This window comes from Macrobrachium rosenbergii, chromosome 53, assembly GCF_040412425.1.
Source record: "Macrobrachium rosenbergii isolate ZJJX-2024 chromosome 53, ASM4041242v1, whole genome shotgun sequence".
Classification (NCBI taxonomy): domain Eukaryota; kingdom Metazoa; phylum Arthropoda; class Malacostraca; order Decapoda; family Palaemonidae; genus Macrobrachium; species Macrobrachium rosenbergii.
The window spans coordinates 8,584,649-8,595,323 of NC_089793.1; the positions used below are offsets into that span (position 1 = coordinate 8,584,649).

Consider the following 10,675-nt stretch of genomic DNA (forward strand, 5'->3'; position numbering starts at 1 on the left):
CGTGCGTTCGAGGATTTATGTACCAGATGCGTGTTTTTGGATTCGGATTCTCAAGCTGCGCGGCTGCTTGCGTAATCCTTCCCTTCATCGACGCAAAACAATGAGGGAAGGCCATCAGTTTCGACCAGACTGCAATCGCCCTTTGCCCTTCCTTGGCCTATGAAAAAAAAAATAAATAAATGCACGCACGAACGAACGCGTGTATGCTAGATCGGGCCGTGGTCCCACCCCCGCTGGGGGGGTCCCGCCCCGGGCGCCTGGCCCCTGTCTTCCCAGCTGCCTGCACCTCACTCATCTTTTTCTGTCATTCCCGCTCCAACCTCCGAAGCGGTGGGGTGTGTGCGTGGGTCTACTGTAGTTCTCTCAGCTCTACCCGTTTTCCTCTCCTTTCGCTCACCAATTTTTATTAGTGATTTAGATGTTCTCCTATTACTTCTCTACTCTGGATGCTTTTCTTCAGCTGCCGTAGTGGCCCTGTCTGTGGTGGATTTTCTCTCTGTCGTTTTAGAAAATGTATTAAAAAAAATGGCATTGATTAAAATAATTTCCCCCAAAACAGCCGATGTAGGTACCAGTGGCGCGTGTGATCCATCTCTCTGTGTTTGTGTTTTCAAGTCCATGCAAAAAATTCGCTAGAATCACACTGACGAAGGATGTACTTGGACAGTAATCAGTGAAATGCATAAGACATAAGTCTAATGTTTTCAGCTCACTCCCAGTTCTATTTTAAATGTATAGTCTTATATGAAATACTGTAGTCTGCCGTGTCTGATTCAGTTTGATCATGCAGGCCATTTAAAAGGGGGGAAAATAACGCAGAATAAAGAGAAACACTGGAGGGGGGGAAAGGTTAAGCAGTACGTATGGTCAATACTTTGAATGCACGGTCAACATTGAATCGCTTATGCCAGAAGTTGCAGCTTCTATGCTTTTCATTCTCTGTAACGTTAAACTTCATATAATGACTATAGTGCACCTGAAGCAGTTGTGTGTAAGTGCAGAATTGAGAGCAAATTTTCCGGTATCGATACGCGGACATCGTGGAATAGATGAAACAAAGAGTTGAGATGGATTTAAAATGTGAAATTGAGCGTGGACAGAAAAAATAAAGATTGGAAAATCGTTATCCGCCTGAAATTCTTTGAGTTATGGCTGCTTTTTGGCTTGTGAATTTTATCAATTTTCTCAGGAGTGGTCCTTCTTGGTGTCGAGTGTTGCCTGTTGTGGTCGTTATGCATACGATCATTGCATTTCCTACATTTGTATTTATAAATTCCCACCAGAAAGCAGAAAAAAATAAAGAAATCCAGTGCTATGCCTATTAAGTGATTGAAAATGGTCTTCATCAGAAAAGTGATTTTCCATTCTTTTTTTAATACACATATCAGTAACTATCCAACGGTAAACAGAAAAATGACATATTCATTGCTAGTCTTGTTTTGTGACTGAAAATTGTCTTCAGCGAAGTGTAAAGCGATATTTATATTTTTTAAAACACGAATTAGAAAGGATCTAATAATGAACGGCTTTAACAGAAAAACCGAAAATATCCAGTGCTAGGCTTTTCCAATAACTGAAAATTTCCTTCTCCTGTAAGGAAGTGTTATGAATACATATGTATCATGCACTGGTAAAGAACCATCAGTAAAAAAAAAAAAAAGACTTCTAGTGATATTGTGAGACTAAAAATCAATCTTCGTCATAACGTGTGTTACCAGAATGTCATATGACGGTGTATTAGGAAATTATCCCGTCACGCCCTCATGTTCAAGAAAAGGTGCTAAAAGTTGAAGATTCAGTGCAATTTAAAATATACACAAAACTACACAGTACGAAATGGAATGACCACGCAAATAAAAAATGGGAAATTGTACGGCGAACGGCGCCTAAACTGCTGAGTCACGGCCATCATCATCAACGGGGCAGTTGTGCAGACTCCGATACACTTTAAAAGGTCCCCAGGTATTGGTCATCTCTGTAATGAATGTCAGCAGATGGTCAGGGCGATAACATTTCTCTCTGGTGATGACCAGAGCCTGTTTACCGCCTCTGTTTACTGGCTTCGCACGTGTTCTCTTACGTGAGGGGGGAAATTGAAAAATGAATTTAGTTTCTTTTTGGTTAATGGCTGAGTTATTTGATTATTCCCTGAGTTATTTGTGTATGTGCGTGTGTCCTTGTTCCTCCAGTGTTTTAGAATGCCTGTTAGATGTATTACAGGAGGCTCAGCGCACAATATATATATATATATATATATATATATATATATATATATATATATATATATATTTATTTATATATATAGTGTGTGTGTGTGAATCTATATATATTAGTGTGTATGTTTGTGTGCTTGTTTTTGTTTGGGCTTTTATTCTGTATGTATCTTTATTAGTTTTAAAAAGCGAATTGTTTCCCCAATTTTATTTTCGCAAGACCATAACAATTCCTTTTATTCGTTATATCCAATCCCTTTCGTATGTATTCACTTTGCTGTCCACCTTCTTTAATTTGCCGCGTTTCAATGTTCACTTGTCACTCAAGAACAAATCCCATGAAAGACTAGAATTCCGAAAAGTGTATATCCGTAGCATTATTTTTTCCAGAGACGAGATAATCCACGGATTGCAAGTTCGATAAAATGTTTCTGCCATTTACTGACAGGAGAGATACACTAAATAGTTAAGTGGATATTATCTGACGGAAGTGACGGTGTATAGGCCTATTTCTGAAGCGATAATTAAGAATTTTGCATTGCAGCTCTCCAGTAATATTGCAACTGTTTCATACGTACTGTGTGATACATCAAGTGCGCGATGTTATTCTCATTTTGTAAAATTTTGTGACAGTTAAACATGGAGATTTTACCATTCGTAGACTTTGTTACACACAAAACCAATATGCGTATAGTATATTTGTTTTTATATAGTAGAATATAGGTTTATACATGCATAAAATCTGTGCTGTACTATATAAGGCAATGTGCATACATATATTATTTTTCGAGAGTAACAAACATTATGGATGGGTAAATCTTCACTTTTACTTATGAAAATCTTTAAAAAATGTAGAGCAGTATCGCGCACTTGGTGTATTATCCAGTAAATCTAATGCAGTTGCAAAATTTCTCGAATACTGCAATAAATAAAAAAATTCTCAGTCCAACAATTATCGCTTAAAAAATAGGGCCATACATCATAATTCCCAACAGACAATAGCCACAGGCTGCATTCCGTAATGGTACTAGAAGTAGACAAAAATAAAGTACATTATTAATTGTTAGCCCTTTGCCATTCCACTTTACATAATTAAATCACCACCTTCGCCTCCAACGCCACGTGACGCAAAAGGCCTGTGAAATTCCGCCATTTATGTCTTTCCTTTGCCTTATCTCGCACAAATCTCCACTCATGTCCAGCCTCCTTTTTCACAGTTCTTTTCGAAGTAGGTCTAGGTCTTCCAACTCAGGAGCCAAATGGACACTGTCGCGTATTATTCTCTAAAAATTCATCATCGTCTGATCACATGTGGAAATTCAGTAATTTATAGCATCAGTTCTAACGCTGTCTTGCCATTTGACCCTTAATTACTTCGCTGATTACAAGTTACTAACTCACTACAGTCCTATAAAAAGTGTCGGTTCAGAGAATCAAGTTTTGACTCTGCAAAAGCAGCAGTTGGGTTTGCCCTTCTCTAGTCTTACATTTCCTCCTGTTTGTACTCGCTCCCTTCCTCTCAGCTATCAAAATGTCTGCCCTAACTATCCCAAGAAACAAGCGACTTTCTCCCAGGCTAACCTTCAGGAACAGGAGGAGAGAGAGAGAGAGAGAGAGAGACCTCTGGATAACATGAGATTCGGGCGGGGGAAAACAACCATCGCGTGCATGCAAGCACGCAATCGTTCATTACGCCTCCTGGCTCCGGGCTTAAATGAGATTTTCATCTAGAAGGTCTTTTGCAATGTGCAGGTTAAGGGAAGGTCCTTTCTATTTATAATTTTTACCCTTAGGGGTTCAATGTACGTCTGCGTACCCCTAGGCTTATTTAGATTTATTCGTCCTGTTTTGTATGTCCAGTAGCGTATCATACTCAGTTTTATTGTTAAGGTTTTGTCCATTAAATCATACCTGATTTACGAGTTACTACGCTGATATTTTCGTTTCTGGCTCTAGAATTCTCTTCTTTCGTTTTTCCTGGCTTATAATCATCCAATCTTAAGAGACCAGTCGATCACTACCTAAGAGAATAGACCCCCTCTGGTAATTTTCTCCGTCAGTTTCTCTGAATTTGTATTGCAGCTTTTGGATGTAAATATTTGCGTGTTTTTCATCTTGTTTTATTAATAATCGTCGATTATTTGACAGATCTGCGCTATCAAAATTTGGCGAATATTTGTGCAGGGTATACTTTCTCTCTCTCTCTCTCTCTCTCTCTCTCTCTCTCTCTCTCTCTCTCTCTCTCTCTCTCTCTCTCCACGCTAACAACGGAAATTTATCGAGACTATTTTATGATGTTACATGCTGCTAATAATTGTACTTAAGGAAATGCTCTCTTGTAACAGAACCTCTCAATAGGATTGTTTATTATTATTATTATTATTGGTGGCTTGCCCCCATAAACTGCATTTTTTCTTTTGTCCAAAATTAAAATTTTCTCTCCAGTTTTGTTCTACATAATTAGCAAGTTCTATTGTAGTGATTTTATTTTACGGAAAATATATGTAAACAATATGTTCCCATGACTAGTAATTTTCATTTATTGTTTCTTTTTATTTTATTTATTAGACTAAACTTCATAAAGAACGCCATCCATTACATCTCAGTTACGACAGTTGATGCCATAGGCCTATTCTCTTGTAGCGCCTTTAGTCAACATGGATGCCAGTTCCTGTCAATAATCTCATACTAAAATATCTGTTGATAGACAGTTGAGTATCCTGCTCCGTTATTACGTAGCTGGAAAAGATATACTGTCACGCGAAACTCCATCGATCGCTTTCTTTGGTAATATATTAATCGGTCTTGCTTGTTTTACTCTCTAGAACTGTCCGTTCATGGTAATTTATGTCCTTTTTACGTGGGGCGCTATTCATTCTCCCCTTGGTCAAGAAATGAAGCTAGTGTCCTAACCGCAAGGCTAATATAATTGGGATTCTGGTTTTGTTCTCCATATTTAATTAAAAGCAAAAATAGTTTTTGAATAATCCTTATGGGATTAGCTGTAACATATTAGGCCTAGGTGTATGCAGGCAAACTACATATTTTTAAATAACTGCACCATATTTAGTGCTTCACTCTGTTACTGTTTGAGAGAGAGAGAGAGAGAGAGAGAGAGAGAGAGAGAGAGAGAGAGAGAGAGATTTTGTAGGCATAGCATGTAAGCGTTGCAAATTGGCAAAAATGCGCTTTTCAGAAAAAAAAATGCTACAATTTAGTAGTTTGCGTTTCGTTGGGAACTGCAGCTCGAAACGTGTTCGGCATCACTTCAATTGATTGCCTTTTGTTCTAAACGAGTAATAGTTTAATAATTTTAAAAATATTTTTGGTTACAAAACGGTTAAGCCACTGAACTTTAGATATAAGGCTATTATATACATGGGCCTAGGTTAACAATAGTTTATAAACTTTACACAATGCTTGCCCACACTGCAATCATATTATCTTCATTAATGCGTTGTGTGGTTTGCATTGTTTAAAATATTTCATGTTCATATGTTGAAAATTTTTCTTTTTATAACGGAGAAACAGACATTCCGGTAAGACGCGTAACAGAGCATTAATCTCATGTCTTTCCTGCTGTCGTGAGACTCATGTAGTTCTGATAATTTTATATTTTCTATAAAAGGGGCCTCCCTGCCCGAGCGCTGGGCTGTTTGGACCAAATTTCATAAGTTCGATCTGAAAAATATATTGCTGAAGAATGACAATCCAGAAATACGATAGATTTAGTTGGGAACAATACCTCCGTTCTTTTTATTTAGAGTACGAAAACGGAAGTTATGAATATACCTATATCCTATTGATGATCTTAATTATCCCTTATTCAGAAGCTGTTAACGTAAATAAATAAATAAATCGATTTAATTGTTCACAACTCTACTTAGCATGACTTCAGGTGTCCATTTATGTTAAATTGCCAACAATAACGCTAATTGACTAATACGCTTCGTATCAATAGTAACGTCCCTCCAAGGCAGTAACGCCCGAGGCCTGTTTGAACTCAGTATGGCTACAGCTGCCTTGTCATATGTTTGTGAACGTTTAGTGATCGTGTTTTGTAGTCTACTGACATCCTTTTAAATTTACTGTCACCTTGAAAACTGGTATTTCAAGGTAACGGAGTCCAAGTGTCTGATTAAAATGCTCTACTGCCTTGGACGTAAGTCTAACACAAACTCCAATGAAAAGTGTCATGGCTGAAAAGCAGCCAGTGAAGGCGTGGAATCACTTCATTTATCTAATGGAGGTGATAGAAAAGTAATTCCACAACGTTGAATGGCTAAATACCCATTACTATCACCTTTATCCGTAATGTGCGCAAATTCCAATGGGAGCATTCCAAATAGGCTATTAACCTTTGACCCAGCTCGTTTCCTCGAAGCACTGAAAAGAAACGATTAAGGTAAGACAAATGGCGGTCCGTTGAACAACAGGTTTAAAATTATGACTCCGCTTCCTTGCTTAGATATAAATATCGTGTTTCGCAACACTACTTTCACCGATCTCCCTGATTTCCTACCATTAGTCGGCAAAGGCAAGGCTTTGAAATGTTTGTGCAGTATTTTAGAGTTGTTATTTTCGGTTTTCCGTTTGGGGTTCGTTAACCGTATGAAAAATACTGAATTTAAATATGAATGTAGGGGCAGTGTATTGTAGAAGGCAGAGGTTTTTTTTTTATAGGAGGGGCGTGCATTATACATAAGTCGTTATTATGTCTTGCATAACTGATCGTAGATTTATAGAACGAGGTTTCATAGGAGATAGGAATTTACTGAAGGGGCACTTCAGTGGGAACCATAGTTTTCTAGAAGGACGATGACGTGTGTGTATATATATATATATGTGTGTGTGTGTGTGTGTATACAAGTGGTCATGATTTTGTAGAAGATTTTGTGTTATACAGAGGAAGGTTTGGTTTTTTAGGAAGGTCGATTTTGTTTAGGAGTTTTACAGAAGCGATCATGAAAAGGGGTTTACCTTCGTCATGAATCCTTAGACTGAACAACGATTTAGGCCGTGGTTTTAAAAGTATGTTTTTAAGAACTGCTTTATTGGAGGATGAATATTTGATAGAGGAGGTTATGGTTTTTAAGAAGGCGTTTTCGTTAAAAAAATAGAGAAGCTTGGATTATTAGAATTTTTGGCCTTGTATTTTCGTACTAAGTCTAGGGCTTATGGGCTACATTGTAAGCCTATATAAAGACTGAGGTATTATAAGTTATGTTAGTTTTACTGAGATTTTTATAGAAAGTTGTGGATTAATAGAAGTCATAAGTTATAGAAGAAGTGCGGCATTTAAAAAGTGTAATTTTATATATGGAATGTTTTATAGAACTGATAATGGTGTGTAGCACGATTCATGGCTATAATTTATAGAATGGTTTGATATCTTATAGTTGTAGCTTTAAGGGGAGTGGCTTTAGACGAGAGTAGTTTCACGGAAGGGGTTGTGATTTCATGAAATGATATAACTCCTTTAAAAAGTTAGTAGTTTACTAAAAGGAGCATATCTTACTAAAATCAATATTCTGTAGAGGACTTGAAGCTACCGTGGCTTTATAGATGGGACTAATCTTAAAAACTAAGGGGTCAAGTATTAGGCCTATACAAAGTATGATGGCATCACAGAAAGAGCAAGGCTTTGTATAGAAAGGGGCTAACCTTTTTTATCATTATAGAAGGGAGGATGAATTACAGATAGTTGTGAAGCTGCCGGCCACATGCTAAACATGAAAGCTCTAAATATATGGTTTGTGTGTGTGTGCAAGTTCCTTGCAACTTGTAGATTGCTGTTCAATCTTTTATTCGGCGCGCTTTGGTTTACACGATAATTCAGCTGCGACAATCATCATAATTCCTTCCTGTATGATTAGGGCGAGGGTGAAAATACAATACGTTAGTAATAAATACAGGGCCTAGACTTACTTCCGAAATAGTTTATGGTTTTCACAAACGCATCATAACATGAAAGAGGCTCTTGTTTTTGTTTTGCCGTATGTAAAATGAGGCATATGCTTATATAATAATGTACTCAGAAGCATCACTTTGGCGAGTGATGGGGTAGTTCTTGGCTTGTTTGTAATCTACAATATTATATGAATTTCTTTATTTTATTTGATGTACTTTGTAACCGTGTGCCTTGTCCTCGCAGTGTGTGTGTGTGTGTGTGTGTATAATATATATATATATATATATATATAATATATATATATATATATATGTGTGTGTGTGTGTGTGTGTGTGTGTGTGTATTATATATATGTGTGTGTACGTATATAGATATTGGAGTAACAAGAGAAGCCTGACAGACATAGATTATGTAGATGACTCTGTATTAATCAGTAAAACACCAATAGATTTACAGAGCTTGCTTAATCAGTGTATCATATCTTTAAAGAACATATTATGAAAAAAGGTACGAAACAGTAGCAGACGGAGAAAGAATTAGTGAGGTTGAATCAGTTTAGGAACAATAATATTTAGTACGGCAAGCTGAATAGGATTTTGAAATCCAATAAGCTGAAATTGCGTACGAAGTAGAATTACACATAAGTCTAGTAGGAACTGTATTGCTATACGAACATGAATTATGGTATGAAAATTAATTTACATCTCGATGATTCTGTGGATTTGAGGATAAAGCTGTGAGAATATTATTTGGCGCTAGATGGCAAAATAAAATTAGAAATAATACCATAAGGAAAATTATGGAAGTTCCGTACCCAGTTGATGGAGATGGCTAGGACATGTCCTTCACACAACGTGATAGGGTCAGCTGGGCTACTGTGGGCACCATAGGAATTGGAAGACCAAGACCTCCTGGATAAGAATTGTCGGACAGGGAACCGGACATGGGTCGACTCTTGTGGCGGAATTTCACAGAGGCCATTTGTGTCACGCGGCGTTGGATCCGATCTTATTTATGTAGGCCTATATATATACATATATATATATAACGTATATAAATTAAACAAATATAATATATATATATATATATATATATATATATAGAGAGAAGAGAGAGAGAGAGGGAAGAGAGAGAGAGAGAGAGAGAGAGAGTATATAATATATATATTTATATATACAGTATATATATATATATATATATATATATATATATATATATATATATATATATATATATATATATATATATATATATATATATATATAGAGAGAGAGAGAGAGAGAGAGAGAGAGAGAGAGAGAGAGAGAGAGAGAGAAAGAGAGAGAGAGAGAGTGGTGTTTGTATATATATTCAATGTTTTTTTTATCTCCCCTCACAATCTTACTTTAGGTTTATTGAAACATTACATTAATAATCCGCAGTCTTGAGAAATAAAACCCCTCTCTCTCTCTCTCTCTCTCTCTCTCTCTCTCTCTCTCTCTCTCTCTCTCTCAGCCACACGCATTCAGACGCGCCGCCTTCAGTTTGATCCGCATGACCTTCGTACACTTTCCTGCCGTTCGCTATTTCTTGGCTGCTAATTGCCATCCACGTCAGATGGGAGTGCCCCACTTTACTTGGTATTTATGTCCCGTATGCATGTCTCGTATGATGACAGTAATGGGCCTGCTTTCTTTGTTGGCGTAAGTTCCAAATATATAGCGCACATACCCTCACGACGTACTGTTAAGCTGGGTGCTCCCTGTATGTTGCGGGTGACTATAACCGCGTCGCTTCCAATTACCCGCGGGGCTGTAATTTGTACCCGTACGGTCATGTAGTTATTAGGACTATATGGTTTGTATATGTGGCTAGCTTTACCTCTTTTCTCTTCTTCTGGTTCCACATATTTTTGTATGAAGCAGGGTGGGGTGGGGAGGGATTTGTAAGAGTTTACGCTCTGAATTCCTTTCTGCGTGAACATTATCTTTATCTCTGATCCTTTGGATACTTTTGTATTATCTTCTCAGCGTACTCCCTAGTCGGGGTCGTTTTTTTTTTAACACGTATGAACGGTTTCTTTCATAATTTGTTTATGGAAGATTGCCATTTCAGATTCCAGCCTTCCATATTTATATTTATTTGGGTATGGGGAAGATTGAAAATGGACTATGGTGTCACAAGAATGTAAATATTCTCCATTTCAGAGGCTATTCTTTCTCTAGTACTCATTTCTTTCCATTTTCTTGTTTCTGCTGGTCTGGGCTAGAAAAAGGCATCAGTTTGCCCATTCTGTTGGTTTTTGCTCATGGAAAACAGCACCCTAGATATTCACCATTGATTCCTTTGAATCACCGCGGTTATTTTGCGAGTAAGGTGAAGACATATTAGGCGTATCCAGCTATCAGTTTTTGTCAGTACCCTCGTTTTGTAAGAATACAAGTGGGCATTTAACTCATTTTTATTATGATTTACACATTATGACATAAACCTCATATAATACGAGGCCAGACAGAATACGTGAGTGCCAATAATGTGGAAACATTAATTTGCCGTGCATTCTTTTCATATT

The 10,675-nt window shown here is 37.3% G+C and overlaps 1 protein-coding gene across 8 annotated transcripts in view; it reads left to right on the forward strand.

The window, feature by feature from the left end:
- The first annotated feature begins 303 nt into the window (after positions 1–303).
- Positions 304–10,675, forward strand: part of LOC136834265 (prolyl endopeptidase FAP-like) — a 191,917-nt gene continuing 181,545 nt past the window's right edge. For 3 of the 8 annotated variants that reach the window (XM_067096616.1, XM_067096610.1, XM_067096617.1), the window contains exon 1: positions 6,192–6,618. The gene's annotated coding sequence lies outside the window, so the exon portion shown is untranslated. Of the gene's footprint in view, positions 336–6,191; positions 6,619–10,675 lie in introns of those variants that run through there. The other 5 variants (XM_067096614.1, XM_067096615.1, XM_067096611.1 and 2 more) reach the window with 4 other exon arrangements.